This window comes from Nelumbo lutea, chromosome 1, assembly GCF_056320005.1.
Source record: "Nelumbo lutea isolate HS-2025 chromosome 1, American lotus-T2T, whole genome shotgun sequence".
Classification (NCBI taxonomy): domain Eukaryota; kingdom Viridiplantae; phylum Streptophyta; class Magnoliopsida; order Proteales; family Nelumbonaceae; genus Nelumbo; species Nelumbo lutea.
The window spans coordinates 64,772,382-64,785,330 of record NC_142684.1 but is presented as its reverse complement, the minus strand read 5'-3'; the positions used below and the strand labels follow the sequence as shown (position 1 = coordinate 64,785,330).

General features: G+C 44.6%; 1 long non-coding RNA gene across 1 annotated transcript; it reads left to right on the top strand.

Annotated features, from left to right (window-relative positions):
* Positions 1-11,655: 11,655 nt before the first annotated feature.
* Positions 11,656-12,727, top strand: LOC148874960 (uncharacterized). Its single transcript, XR_016109815.1, has 2 exons — positions 11,656-12,350; positions 12,442-12,727. It is a non-coding gene; the product is annotated as an uncharacterized LOC148874960 (long non-coding RNA).
* The last annotated feature ends 222 nt before the right edge of the window (positions 12,728-12,949 follow it).

The window sequence follows — 12,949 nt, the reverse complement described above, 5'->3', positions numbered from 1 at the left end:
ACCCAAACAAATGTGTCTTCGGTGTTACCTCGGGTAAGTTCCTAGGGTACATTGTCCACCGGCACGGCATTGAGGCCAACCCAGACAAGATAAAGGCCATCCTAGATATGAGACCACCCCGAAAAGTAAAAGAGGTTCAGAGGCTAAACGGCCGCATAGCCGCTCTAAGCCGCTTCATGTCTAAATCGGCAGACCGCTATCTACCTTTCTTTAAGGCAATCAAAGGAAAAGGGTTTGAATGGACCCGAGACTGCCAGCCTGTGTTCGACGAGCTAAAAAGTTACCTCGCTAGTGTGCCAATCTTAGCCAGACCTGAGGAGGGCGAGGTCTTAGAACTGTACCTCTCAACAAGCGACGAGGTAGTCAGTTCGGTACTAATAAAAGAAGTAGATCGGGTCCAGCGGCCTGTCTATTATGTTAGTAAAATTCTGTAGGGAGCAGAGACGAGATACCCACAGATAGAAAAGCTAGCATACGCACTGGTAATTGCAGATCGGAAACTCCGCCCGTATTTCCAGACCCACACTGTCATCGTCTTGACTAACAAACCTCTGAGGCAAGTCCTACTTAATCCCAAGGTTTCCGGTCGGCTGATGAAGTGGGCCATCGAGCTCAGCGAGCACGACCTCCAGTGTAAGCCACAAACTGCTATTAAGGCCCAAACCTTAGCAGATTTTATCGCCGAGTGCACGTTCAGCCTCGAGGTCCCTGTGCCGATTGAGCCCGAGATCCCCAGTTCGGGTGAGACTGAAGCTCCCAAGCCAATAGAGTCTGAACCCCGTGAAGTAGCAGCCAGTGTGGCATCTCTCCTGGTTAGACCAAACACAAACTGGGATGAGGTGTTAGACAGTTTTGTATGCCCTTAGCTTCAATCAAGATGATGTACTTTATGAGTTTATTGTAAATGAATAAAAGTGCATATTTGATTCATGTTCCCTTGGTATGTTTCTATGTAATACCCTTAAACTGGACACTTAATGAGATTCGTGTAAGTTTAGAATGTTCACAGCCAGTCGGTCGGTCTGGTGAGACCTATCCTGATAAGGCTAACACTATGGTGCCACCAAGTCGGTTGGGGTGGCCTGTCTCAGCTACCAGGGTGAGACCCTAGGCACATACAGTGTAGGATTAATTGAATCTTTGAACTGGACCAGATTTCCAGTATTGCCCTGGCCCTTGGAAATTGATGGGCAAAACTAGAAAGTTACACCCGACCCCTAGACTTGATTATGATACTGCACTGGCTGTCGGATTAGGCTGTTTTTGATGTACTAATTAGTGAGATCCTTAGCTGGGTCAAAACCTGGGTATGTTGGGACAGTCTGAGAATTCATTTGAGTGGGTGATCATAGTGACAGGATCAGCCACTTTGTCGGACAAAGGTAATGATCGGGGATGCACTCTCACTGATGGAAACCAAGACTGTCGGCAGCCGATTTCAATTGTTGAGATTTGTTTCGCAAAATATATTTTATATGAGATATAAAAGTATATATATATGGTTTCGAAATAATTTGCAAAAGGTTTTAATTCCCGAGATCCATATAAGCAGAGAGTGCAACACTGTTCCTAGCAACCGAGGGAGAGGTCCTCTCTTGTCGGGCAGTGTATGATCATTATGGGCTGAGAGTTCAAGTGTAAGATCATTGAGGATAATACCTGATAGGCTAATCTTGCATCTGCTCACAGTCCCTGGGTGTTACAAGGTGGCTTGGCACAGGGACCACTTAGGGTAAGTGTTGGGCCCATAGAGCCCATGAGATGGGTTTCAGGGGGTGCACTGTCCATAACAATGTATTCGGCCAGGCCTTGTAACAAAGGCTGGGCCAAACCCATGTGGCTGATGTGTAGATCAATGTTTGGGTCCCACACCATACAAGGAATCCCAACTGGGCAGCAGTTTGGAAGGATAAATGAATACATAACCTTAAATGGGCCTTAAACCTATTTCAAACTAGGCTAATTTGATTAGTCACTTAAAGGGGCGAATTCTGAGATGGATCAACTGAAAGGATTGGGCCCTGACCCTATCCACTTAGAGAGTCCATTATCTAAATAAGATTTAGATCTAGAAGCATCCTAATTAGATTAGGAGATGGCTGATCTAATCTGCAGATAAGATAGGGGTTATCCCTTATCACTTAAAGGGACTTCTAATCCAAATTTGATTTGGATTAGCAACTCCTAATGGGATTAGGAGCTGGCCCCTTTAAGTCTATAAAAGGAGGAGGGGGCGGCAGCCTTTAGAGATGCAACCAACACATTCTTGTCTTTAGAGCTGAAATCACAAGAAGAGAGAATTCTGATCCTTGCGAATACTCTCTTGCCGCCTCCTTCCTGCAGCCGCCGCCTCCAGCAGTTCGATCTCCAGTTCTTGGGAGAAATCAAGATTTGATCTTGATACCAATCTTTTCGAGCTGTATTAACAAGCCATCCAGTTGATTCTTGCAAAGGGTCAAGTTCTTTTGAAAGAACACTGTTGATTCTGCTCCACCCTGCACTGCGCCATCTTCAGTGGGAGCAAATTTTGGATCCTTCCTTGGGCGTGAACACCTCCATTGGGAGATACTGTTTCTCCGTATCAGGTATAATCCCTCCGTACTCCTTTTGTTTCAGATCTGGTTCAGTTTATGGTTCAAGAATGATCATTGAAAATATAATTTTCAAAATAGGGAATTTGATTCCCAATTGAAGGGAGAGAAAAAATTTTGAAATTCGCCCCCTTATTCTACAATCTTTGGGCGTCCATGTGATGGATATCCTACCCTTCATGAAGAGCCCTGGATCCTTCACGTAGATGGCTCCTCGAACCAGCAGGACAGCGGGGTTGGAATAGTGTTGCACGACCCGGGTGGCACGAAATTGGAATACGCACTACGCTTTGAGTTCGCGGGATCCAACAACGAAGCGGAGTACGAGGCACTGATAGCTGGGCTGAACCTAGCGCAAAAGGTAAAAGCAAAGCACATAGTTATCTGCAGCGATTCCCAGGTCGTGGTCAACCAGATTACGGGTGAATACGAAGCACGCGAGCTCACTATGATCGCATACTTGGCAAAAGTAAAGGAGGCTATGCTCAACTTCCAATTACACTGCATCAGGCAAATCCCGAGGTCAGAGAACACTGAGGCCGACGCCCTGTCCCAGTTAGCCAGCACGAGTCACAACACCATGAGAACCGTGTACATAGAGGACTTACCTCGGCCTAGCATTCTCAGTGGGGCAGAGGAGGTCGCTCCTGTCCTTGAAGCAGAGCTAAGCCGGATCAACCCACTCGCGAGCTTCTTGCTAGATGGAACCCTCCCTGCGGACCGCAATGCAGCCAGGAGGGTGCAATGCTAGGCAGCTAAATACGTCATAATAGACGAACGGCTGTACCGACGGTCCTACACGCTCCCCTACCTGCGTTGCTTGCGACCTACCGAAGCCGAGCTCGTACTCCGCGACACTCATGAAGGTCTATGCGGCGGACACTTGGGGGGCAGAGCCCTCACCCAAAAGGCACTTCGACAAGAATACTACTCGCCAACGATGAAGGCAGAGGCCATCGAGCTCGTCAGAAAATGCGACAAGTGTCAGAAGCATGCCAATATCCATCATCAGCCTGCCGCCGACCTCAAGTACCTCACCAGTCCATGGCCCTTTGCACAATGGGGCATCGACCTCCTGGGGCCATTCCCGCCAGCAACAGGTGGGAGGAGATTCCTAGTGGTGGCGGTAGATTATTTCACAAAGTGGATAGAAGCTGAACCGCTGGCAACAGTTACAGCCCGAAACGTACAGAACTTGTTTTGGAAGAACATAGTATGTCGCTTCGGGTTACGTCGAGTACTAATCTCCGACAATGGTAAGCAGTGCGAGGATATCAAGTTTCAGGAATGGTGCCAAGATATGGGAATTCAGCAGAACTTCACATCGGTCGCACACCCACAAGCAAATGGTTAGACAGAAGTAATGAACAGAGCTATCCTCCGTAGACTGAAAGCACGATTAGATCGAGATAAAGGGTTGTGGGCAGACGAGCTACCAAGTGTCCTATGAGCTCACCGAACCACGAAAAAAACCACCACAGGAGAAACCCCCTTTAACCTCACCTACGGCACTGAAGCGGTAATCCCGGTGGAGATCGAAATACCTACACTACGACTAGAAGCATACGGCGATCAACAAACGGAAATGAGTTGCGTACCAACCTCGACCTACTGGACGAGGTAAGAGACCTCGCATACATCCAGACCATAGCTTACCAGGAAAAGGTAGCTTGGTACTACAATGTCAAAGTAAAAAAGCGGAACTTCCGCGTCAACGACCTGGTTCTCTGTAAGATCATGGCACCCGAGCCCGGTGTGGGCAAACTTGGACCGAATTGGGAAGGGCCCTACCGAGTTAAGAGAGCGCTCGGGGGGGCATACGAGCTCAAAACTTTAGAGGGCAAACAAGCACCCCGAGCTTGGAACGTCATTAACTTGAGACGATACTACCTATAGATCACCAAGCCAAGTGGACCAAGTCGCTACTAGAGCCAAAGGGCTAGGATGCCGAGCTAACAAGGACCTCGGCATAGGCAAGCAAAGGCAAAAAGTGCCAACTAAAAGTTTAGGCAAAGTGCCAACAACGAACTAATAGGGGCATCGGCATATGGTCAGTTCGGCAATACGGCCAGTTCAGAGGAAAGAGTGACCAACACTTAATCAAAAGAAAATCATTTCATTGCAAAGTACTTTGTGTACATTTAAAAAAATAATAATAAAAATTAATACATTTTACAGGCCTGGAGCTACTTCTTCACCATTAGAAGGCACTTCAACGATACCCAAAGGTCTTGCCTCGCCCTCGGAATCCGGCTCACCATCAGCGGCATTGGCCATCTCCTAAGTAATGCACAAAGTGGATATGGCACTAATATCAAGCTCGGGGTACGTATTCTAGATCATCCACCGGCTTAGTTTAAAACCCCTTCTGTACGAGTCTACCATCAGGTCATCAAAGCGCGGCGAGGCGAGATACTCATCGACGGCCTTCTTCTCGGCATCTTCAATGCCTTGAGAGAAGATATGCGTCCTTTCCCTAATGTCCTCTTGAAGGTATTCGACCTTATGCTGCAAATCCAGCCTTAGGTCCGCCATGTGCTTCACTACGACTCCCATGGCCTCGACATCTCTCTGAGACCTCACCTGCCTGGTCTGTGCATCATGAACAGCCGCCTCAGCAACTCGGGAAGTCGCCTCGACAACATGGAAAGCCTCTTTGGCAGCTCGCGCCTGCCTCGGGCTCTTTTCCACCTGGGCCACTAAGGCATGGATAGAAGAATTCACCTACCAAAAGGAAAGAACAAGTGATCAAAAGAACGACAACAAAAGGGATAAAAGCAAAGAGCCTGAAGAGAAATCTGACTTACCACCATGGCATGAGTGGCAGCACGACAAGCCACTTGGTTCAAAGGAAGATCGGTCCACGCCGCGACCTCTTCAGGGTAAATGGCCTCCCTACTCTTCTAAAGAGCATGGTTCGGCAACAACACGCTCCTGAATTCCCCTTCGACTCCCGAGCCTGAGGGCCCAGCTCGCATATAAGAAGACCCTGAGTAAGCGGGAGCCCCTGTGTAAGTAGTCTCGGCATAAGGGGCCCCTGCCTCTTCTTGCATTGGAGGAGCCATCTCAGGCTCCCTGGGTGGATCCTCTGACGGGTAGTCTAGTACCTCGGGCTCCGCATCTCGGGGTAGCTCGACATGAGTTCATTTGGCAACTCGCTTCCTCCTCTTCATGCCATGAAACAGGTGCCCACCACGAGTCCTTTCTGAGTCCATCACACGTGCGAAAAGAGCTCGGCATCAGAAAAAATGAAAGAATGGAGCAAAACAAAAAAACCTCTGAGTAAGGAACCTACTCGAACTCAGACCGGCCGCAATGAGCTTGGCCTCCGTCAGATAATGATGGCATTTTAGCTCAAGCCGTGCCCATTGCCAGAGGCCCTTCGCTGTCTCCTTATCAAGCATAACACCGGCGTCAGGGGCAACCATCCCCCACCCGGTTTGGAATGGCCACCCCGATTCACTTCGCACCCCGAAGTAGTCCCGTTTCCACGTCGGGACCTTGTTGGGAAGTTCGTGTAGAAGCTTAAAACCCGGGCGAGGAGACAAGTAATATGCCCGCCTACTCCCGGGAAGGGGACCCGCTTGCTTCTTAAGCATTAAAATGGAAGAGAAGATCTTCAAGTCTAAAGGCAAGACCTGTTCGCAAAATAGAGAGATTGTCCCCACCAAGTTACGAATAGAATTCGAGTGAAGTTGACCGACTGTAACACCCAAGTGGTTCATTACCTCGACAATGAGGGTGGAAAGGAAGGCACAACTGAGCAGCGAGCTGCTCCCGGAATATCACGACCTCATCAGGACTGTGTTCCCAAGGGAAACTGCCCGAAGGTATGAAGTAGGTGTACTCTCTAGGCAAGTTGAACTATGTGATAACGGAATAAAGCCCCTCAAGCATCATGGTCGAAGGCCCAAACTTGTCCAACATCTGACCTCGACGAGAGGAGGACGCCAAACTACCCGAGGTGACTCGGCCTACGGGTTCGAACTCTTCCTCGAGTTCTACTTCAGGTTCACTGTCAAGGGATGCAACTCGGTTCATAGAACCTGCATCCGACTCCCTTGAAGAACTGTCTGAGCTATCCGAGCTAGACATTGGAAGGAGAATAAGGATTATAGGAAAGTACTCACCCGGAAAAAAGCAAACGGACTATGGGAATGTGAACGCAAGCTACAAGCTAGGACGTGAACTGAAATTGAGACGCGAGCTCAAGAAGCAAAACGCAGGATAGTGATAGCGACTGGGGTCCCCCACTATTTATACCCATAATAACCGAGAATCAATGGCTCAGATCAAAAGACAATCTGACAGCCCACAGTCGCGCTGACCGCACGTCTCCAGAGATCGAGACATTACTAGCCGCATGTCTCCTGAGACCGAGACGTGATTGGCCACACGTCTTTCTGAAACTGAAAGCGCCAGTGCATGTCTCCTCACCTTAAAGGTGGCAGCGGCATGTTTTTTCAAATTTGAAAAGACGCCCACTGTCACGTCTCCCAACAGTGCGCTTTTTGAGTTTTGAATTTTGAAATAAACGTGCATCGTCACGTCTGTCAGCATTCATAGACAAACTGGCGCCTTTCCCGTCTTTTTTGGCACTCGAGAAACCCGAAAAAATCCTGATGAGCGCACACTTCGCGCTATCAGTCAAAACATGTTCGAAGTACGGGACAAATCCACCTACCACCTCACGAACTCCCCGTGCCAGTGCAAGTCTCTTAGCGTGAGGAGTGGGGGGCAATTGATGAAGGAAGATTTGGCCCGACCTTGTAATCACACAACACGTGGCAAAGGCAATAGCTTGGCACAACAATACACCCAAGGGTCTGAACTCCCTACAAGGAGCCCAAACTCCCTGAAAGGAGCCCGAGCTCTCCCTTAGGCCCCGAGCCTTACAAACACAAAGGGCAATAACCCAAACTGTCCTGCCCCATGGTAGTTCGGGACACACCTCTATCCGAACTCAAGACTTCACCTCGCTCACCACTCCAGCACTTTGCCTCCAGGACGTCGAACTGAACAACCATACTAGGCCTGACACCGAGGAGGTCCGTATCCAAGGGCGGCGCACCTGACTGACTTGGGATATGACGCTTGATAGCCGCACTTCAACGGCCACCTTCCACTGTCATCTCCAGTTGCAGAGATGGCTCCGACAAAGAGAGCAGTGGTGGTTTTGTCCCATCAGAGGTGATGACACCCGAACTAGCAGGAGCGCAGAGATAATCATACCCGACCTGACAAAAGCTTAGGAGCGAGTGCGCGAGGTGGTTATAAAAGGCTCCCTACCCCCCAAGAACAAGGTATGTGAACTTTGCGCTATCTGGTTTTATCTTGCCTTTGAGAGAATACTAAATTGAGCTTCGGAGCAATCTCACTGGGTTCCTCTCTGGAGATTCCCCACCTTCTTCTCCGTTTTAGGCCCCCCTGTTGCTCCAGTCAGAAGAAAGGTCGTTGACAGCTAAGACTGGCCGGATTGCGCACCATCAATGATAGTCCAAATTATTACTCGTTTTCGTGAGTAAAGTTGGCATTTTTTCATCTATTACCATTTTTTATGTTGGGTTAAGTATACAGGATTATTTTCGTCTGAATAAAATTTGGTCTCTTTTTCTCCCTCATGTAAAAGTAATTTATCCACTTCAGACGTGGGTCAAGTGGCCAAAATACTTATTCCGAAAAAGTTATTTTTTTATGGGCCGTACAAATATTTGCAAACGAACATCGTACGAACGAGGCCTTAGTTTCCTAATAAAAAGGAAAGTGAATTGGTTGCAATTAAGTATCCTTTGTTTGAATTTTTTTATTTTTAAAATAAAAACAATAAAATTTTAATGGGATTAGCAAACAAAAGAGGGTAAACTGATGTGGACAACTGGATTTTACAATATTATTAAATGAGCACATGCATTGCATGTGGAAATTTTAAACTATAATAACAATTATTATTATTATTATTATTATTATTATTATTATTATAACTGATACAAAGATGCGATTCAGTCCAATAAAAATCTGCAAAATATTTTTAGATTATAACTAGGAGAGAAAAGCAGAAGGCAAGAAGGGAGAACAGAAGATGAGTTTGATGGTCTTCTCTTCCACCTTTTTTATCTTTTATTAATATTACTAAGATTGAGCAAATTACAAGTCTGCCCTTAAGTGAGAAGCTAGCTATCAACGTACTTAAAGAAAGCATAAAAAAGAACTAAAAACCCATAGAGAAAATGCCCATTAGCAAACAAAACAACCAGGAAGAACTAACTATAAGATAGTAATGGGGTAGTGCCCATTCGGTTCAGTCTCTACTACTTTTGTATTCTATTTCCATAATAAATAAAAATAATTTTTATTCAGGGAAAATTTCTTAAAGTACTTTTATGGTTTAGGAATTTTTTAAATTATTTTTACAAATTGTCTCAAAGTATCCTTGAGTTCTTTGACAATTGTCTTAAACCTCCCTAGTCGTTAACTTTTCGTACACTTCGTTCATATGTGACATCACGTGACTGATATATTTTAAAAAATTCCTAAAATACCCTTTTTAAAATTCAAAGCAATTGTTACTTGACATTGCTACCACCATTTCCAAAGAGAGGATAGGAACTTCTATGGAGACTTTGGCGTGCTTGAATTAGGTCTCGAATGTGTGAGGTGATCTAGAGCAGAGATTGACAGCCTATATAGTATTTACTCCATGGTCCTGCGTGAGATCCGTGAGAACTTAACAACCTCCAAAAGGATTCGACATTTTCTTGTGATGTCAATCTGAAACACATAAGAACAGAGAGAGGGTTGGTTTGATTTCTAGATTTTTGGGTATTCTTTTTTGGAACTAATGTTGTCTGATCTGAAGTGTCTCGACCAAGATCGTAGTCAAATAATCTTGCCAACTAGTGAAACCAAGGTGGGAGGACGAAGTCGCATAACAAGATCTGAAATCAAGAAAAAGATTAGAGGTTTGAGGAGTTGTTCCCTGGGTAGACACTCCAATGCTCAAGTCAGTGGTATGAAAGGTAAGTGGTCGGGCCGAGCAGATGAGAATAATGTCAGTCCGAGCAAAAGAGGCAAAGCAATAGTCTAAGGAGTCAAAAGTCCCTTACCTTGAGCGGAGGTTACCTATTTATAGCCAAAGATCTGTGTCTAATTCGGGTGGGGCTTCCAGGGTTGTCAGGATGAGGTTACCCATCGAGGTCTTCAGAACAAGTCTACTTCCCCGGCAGAATTGTCTCCCGTGTCCGTGCGGGACTCTACTTCTTGGTCGTGCTTATCCATCCTATGTGGTGCCAACGTGACTAGAGAGATAAGTAGTCACGATGACTGCCATGTGGCACTCGCAGCTAGCTCAACCATAACCCAAACAGGAATCCTCTCGTGAATTATTTCTATGCTAAAAAAGAATTTTTGATATTATTATTATTATTATTTTTTGAAAGGGGTGGGGTGGGGGAGAAGCTCCTCTCCTGGAAGAAAAACAGAGGAGCCACTACTCACTACTTCGGCCTCTAGCAAAGACCCAAAGAGCCATAGGTGACTTTGGAGTCTGAGTATTAATATTCTAAATCCCTAATTAAAATTTAAAAACCCACTGAGTCCATTCATTACCCTAAAGTACTCGCCCCAATATAATGAAGGAAATAAAGTGCATTTCCTCATTGAAGTGGGGGCTTTGTTCTATTGTGTTGTTGTTGAGTTTGCTTTGGAAGGAAGAAGGGCTTCCATAGTGGGGCGAATGGGAGATTCGAGGTAGCCAGGAACATAAACTCTAATTTCTTTGTTGCGCTAGTGGGTGATGGGTTTTGGTTTACTTCGCCGGCAATGTGGAACAGGTATTTGTCATCTTCTAGAATAATTGTTGGTCTGCTACTCAATGTTGTTTGTGGATGAAATAATATTTCTTACCTGGATTTTGTGGATGTAATTGTCGTTGGTGGTCGTGTTTGCATCATCGGTGTTACTACTGCTGGTGGGGCTGGTAACTGTGAAGATGAATGCAAGAGGTAGGTAGAGAAGAATAGTGCAAAAAAGAGAAAAAGGGTTAGGAGATAGTATTTTTTTGTTTTGTTTGGATGGAACCCCCTCATGAGAGAGAGAGAGTGAAAGGTTCAGTTCTGAATTCTGAATTATGTTGATCGATCATATGCAAATCTACTGAGTTCTACACAGTGGTGTGAAGGCTAGAAATGGGTGGAGAGGTGTCAGGTGTTTGGGAAGTGGCAAGCTCAGATGAGGCTGGCTGAGATTGAGGATGGTGTCATTAGCAACTATAGAATAAGCATTAGAGAGAAAAAGAAAAGAAAAGAATTTTTTAGTAACTATAGAATAAGCATTAGCGGGAATATCATCTTTCTTATTAGTTGGGTTTTATTTTGAAAATTGAGAAATAATGGAGGGTAAATTTGGCATTTTACTTTTTTCCTTCAATATTTAACAATGATGATAATGGTTAGAAAACTTAGGGAATACTTTAAGATAATATGTAAATAATAAGGATAGAGTTAGTTAATTTCCTAAAACCATAGGGAAGTTTAAAAAATTTGACCTGTTATTTAATACTATGAACATATAACATTAGAAATGTGCCTAAATATTTTTAGTAAAATTATATATTTTTTCATTTTTTGTATTCTATATTTATTTAAATATTTATTATTCAATTATGACATCATGAATTTACTTAAAAGTTGAATCGTTGACCTAACATCTAAATAAAAAAATAACTATACTTTCATATCAATTTTAAATTATAGGACAAATTTCTTAACTTCTCAAAGTGTTTAGCTAATTGACAGTTGCCTTAAACCAGTCCTACTGTTTTTTACAATTGACGCTTAGCACCTCATAATATTCTGTCACAATTGATAAACATGTGACACTACGCGTCCTATAATTTTTTTTTAAAACCCAATATTATCTTTTATTTTTTATTTTTTTGTATGCATGTGGCAGACTGAATTAATCCCGAGCTTCCGATATTACCCTTTTCTTTGTACCTTACTCCGACCTCACATGCACCTTTCCACCGTCTAAGAATAGGGCCGAGGTTCAAAGGGAGAAACCCTGCCTCGCAGCATCCTTTGGCCAAAGGAGAAATTTCAGTGGGTAATGAGAAGATTCCAACAGCAGCTACTGTTGCCACGGAGGAAGAAGGAAGCTGGAGGGGAGAGGGAGAGGGAGAGCGCTCTTGGGCTTTACCTCTTCGCCATATTTATCGTCGGCAACCACCTCAGCAATGTCTGGATGAAACAAAAGAACAACTGCATCCACTTCAATCGGTGAAATCTTCTCTACTGAAGACAAAAAAAACAGGAAGAATATAAATATAAATTATCGGACTTAATCGTCCAAATTTTATCCTGAACTGAGCCGATGAGTTTCTTAGATTTTCTCAAATCTTTATCTAAATTCTAAGAACGCAAAAGTTATTATTATAAGGAACAAAAAAAAGGAAATAGATTTACCTCCGCGGTTGATAAGCTCCTTAATCCGGCCAACGAGATGCAGATATCCCTCCGAGTCCAAGAAGCCGACATCTTCGGTATGAACTTGTTGGCTTCAGGGTTGTTCTTGTAGCCTTTGGTTACATTTGGCCCCCTAATACATACCTCCTTTTAACCTCCGCCGGTTGTGCCACACTATTCTCATCCAGTATCACCATCTCCTGCCCCACTGGCTTCCCAACTGACCCCGGCTTGTGTGGACCATCCTCAGGCAATGGATTCGTCACCATCAGATCGATGCGGCCGAATTTTTTTGACGGTAATCGGATGTACTTGTTTACTTTTTCCTCATAATTTCATGGATTTGGGAATTGGAATTGACGAGGATATACATTTGTTCAACGTTGCAGGTGCAGCTTACTTTTGACGAGACTGAAACCGGTGTTACCATTGTTAAGCTAACCCAAACGAACGTACCGGAGGAGGACAGGTTGGGTTTCTTAAGGTTCCTTTTGTTATTTATATTCTTTTGGTTTTGGGGGTTTCTGTTTGCAGTTGCGATGCAGATATGGCAATGCTACAGTTGTTGAGAACACCGAGAGTGGCTAGCGGGAGCTCATTTTCTACAAGATATGAGCAGCTTTCGGTTTCGGACTTTGAAATTTTATCACATAAATAGGCTGTTTTAGTAGAAAATTTTCACAACCATTTATCTTGTTTTAAGCCTTTCCATGATTTTAACATAAAGGCTGTATGGGTAGTGGAGTCATCGATTTGGTGGTTCATGTTGGTTGAAAGCTTCAATGCTTCAACAGTCTTTTTTTCCTCTAAATTTCCTATAATCCAATTTACAGTAAGAACAAAGTTTGAAACCTGGTATGAGATTCTTGCCGTCCTCAGGCAAGGGATCCCTGACTT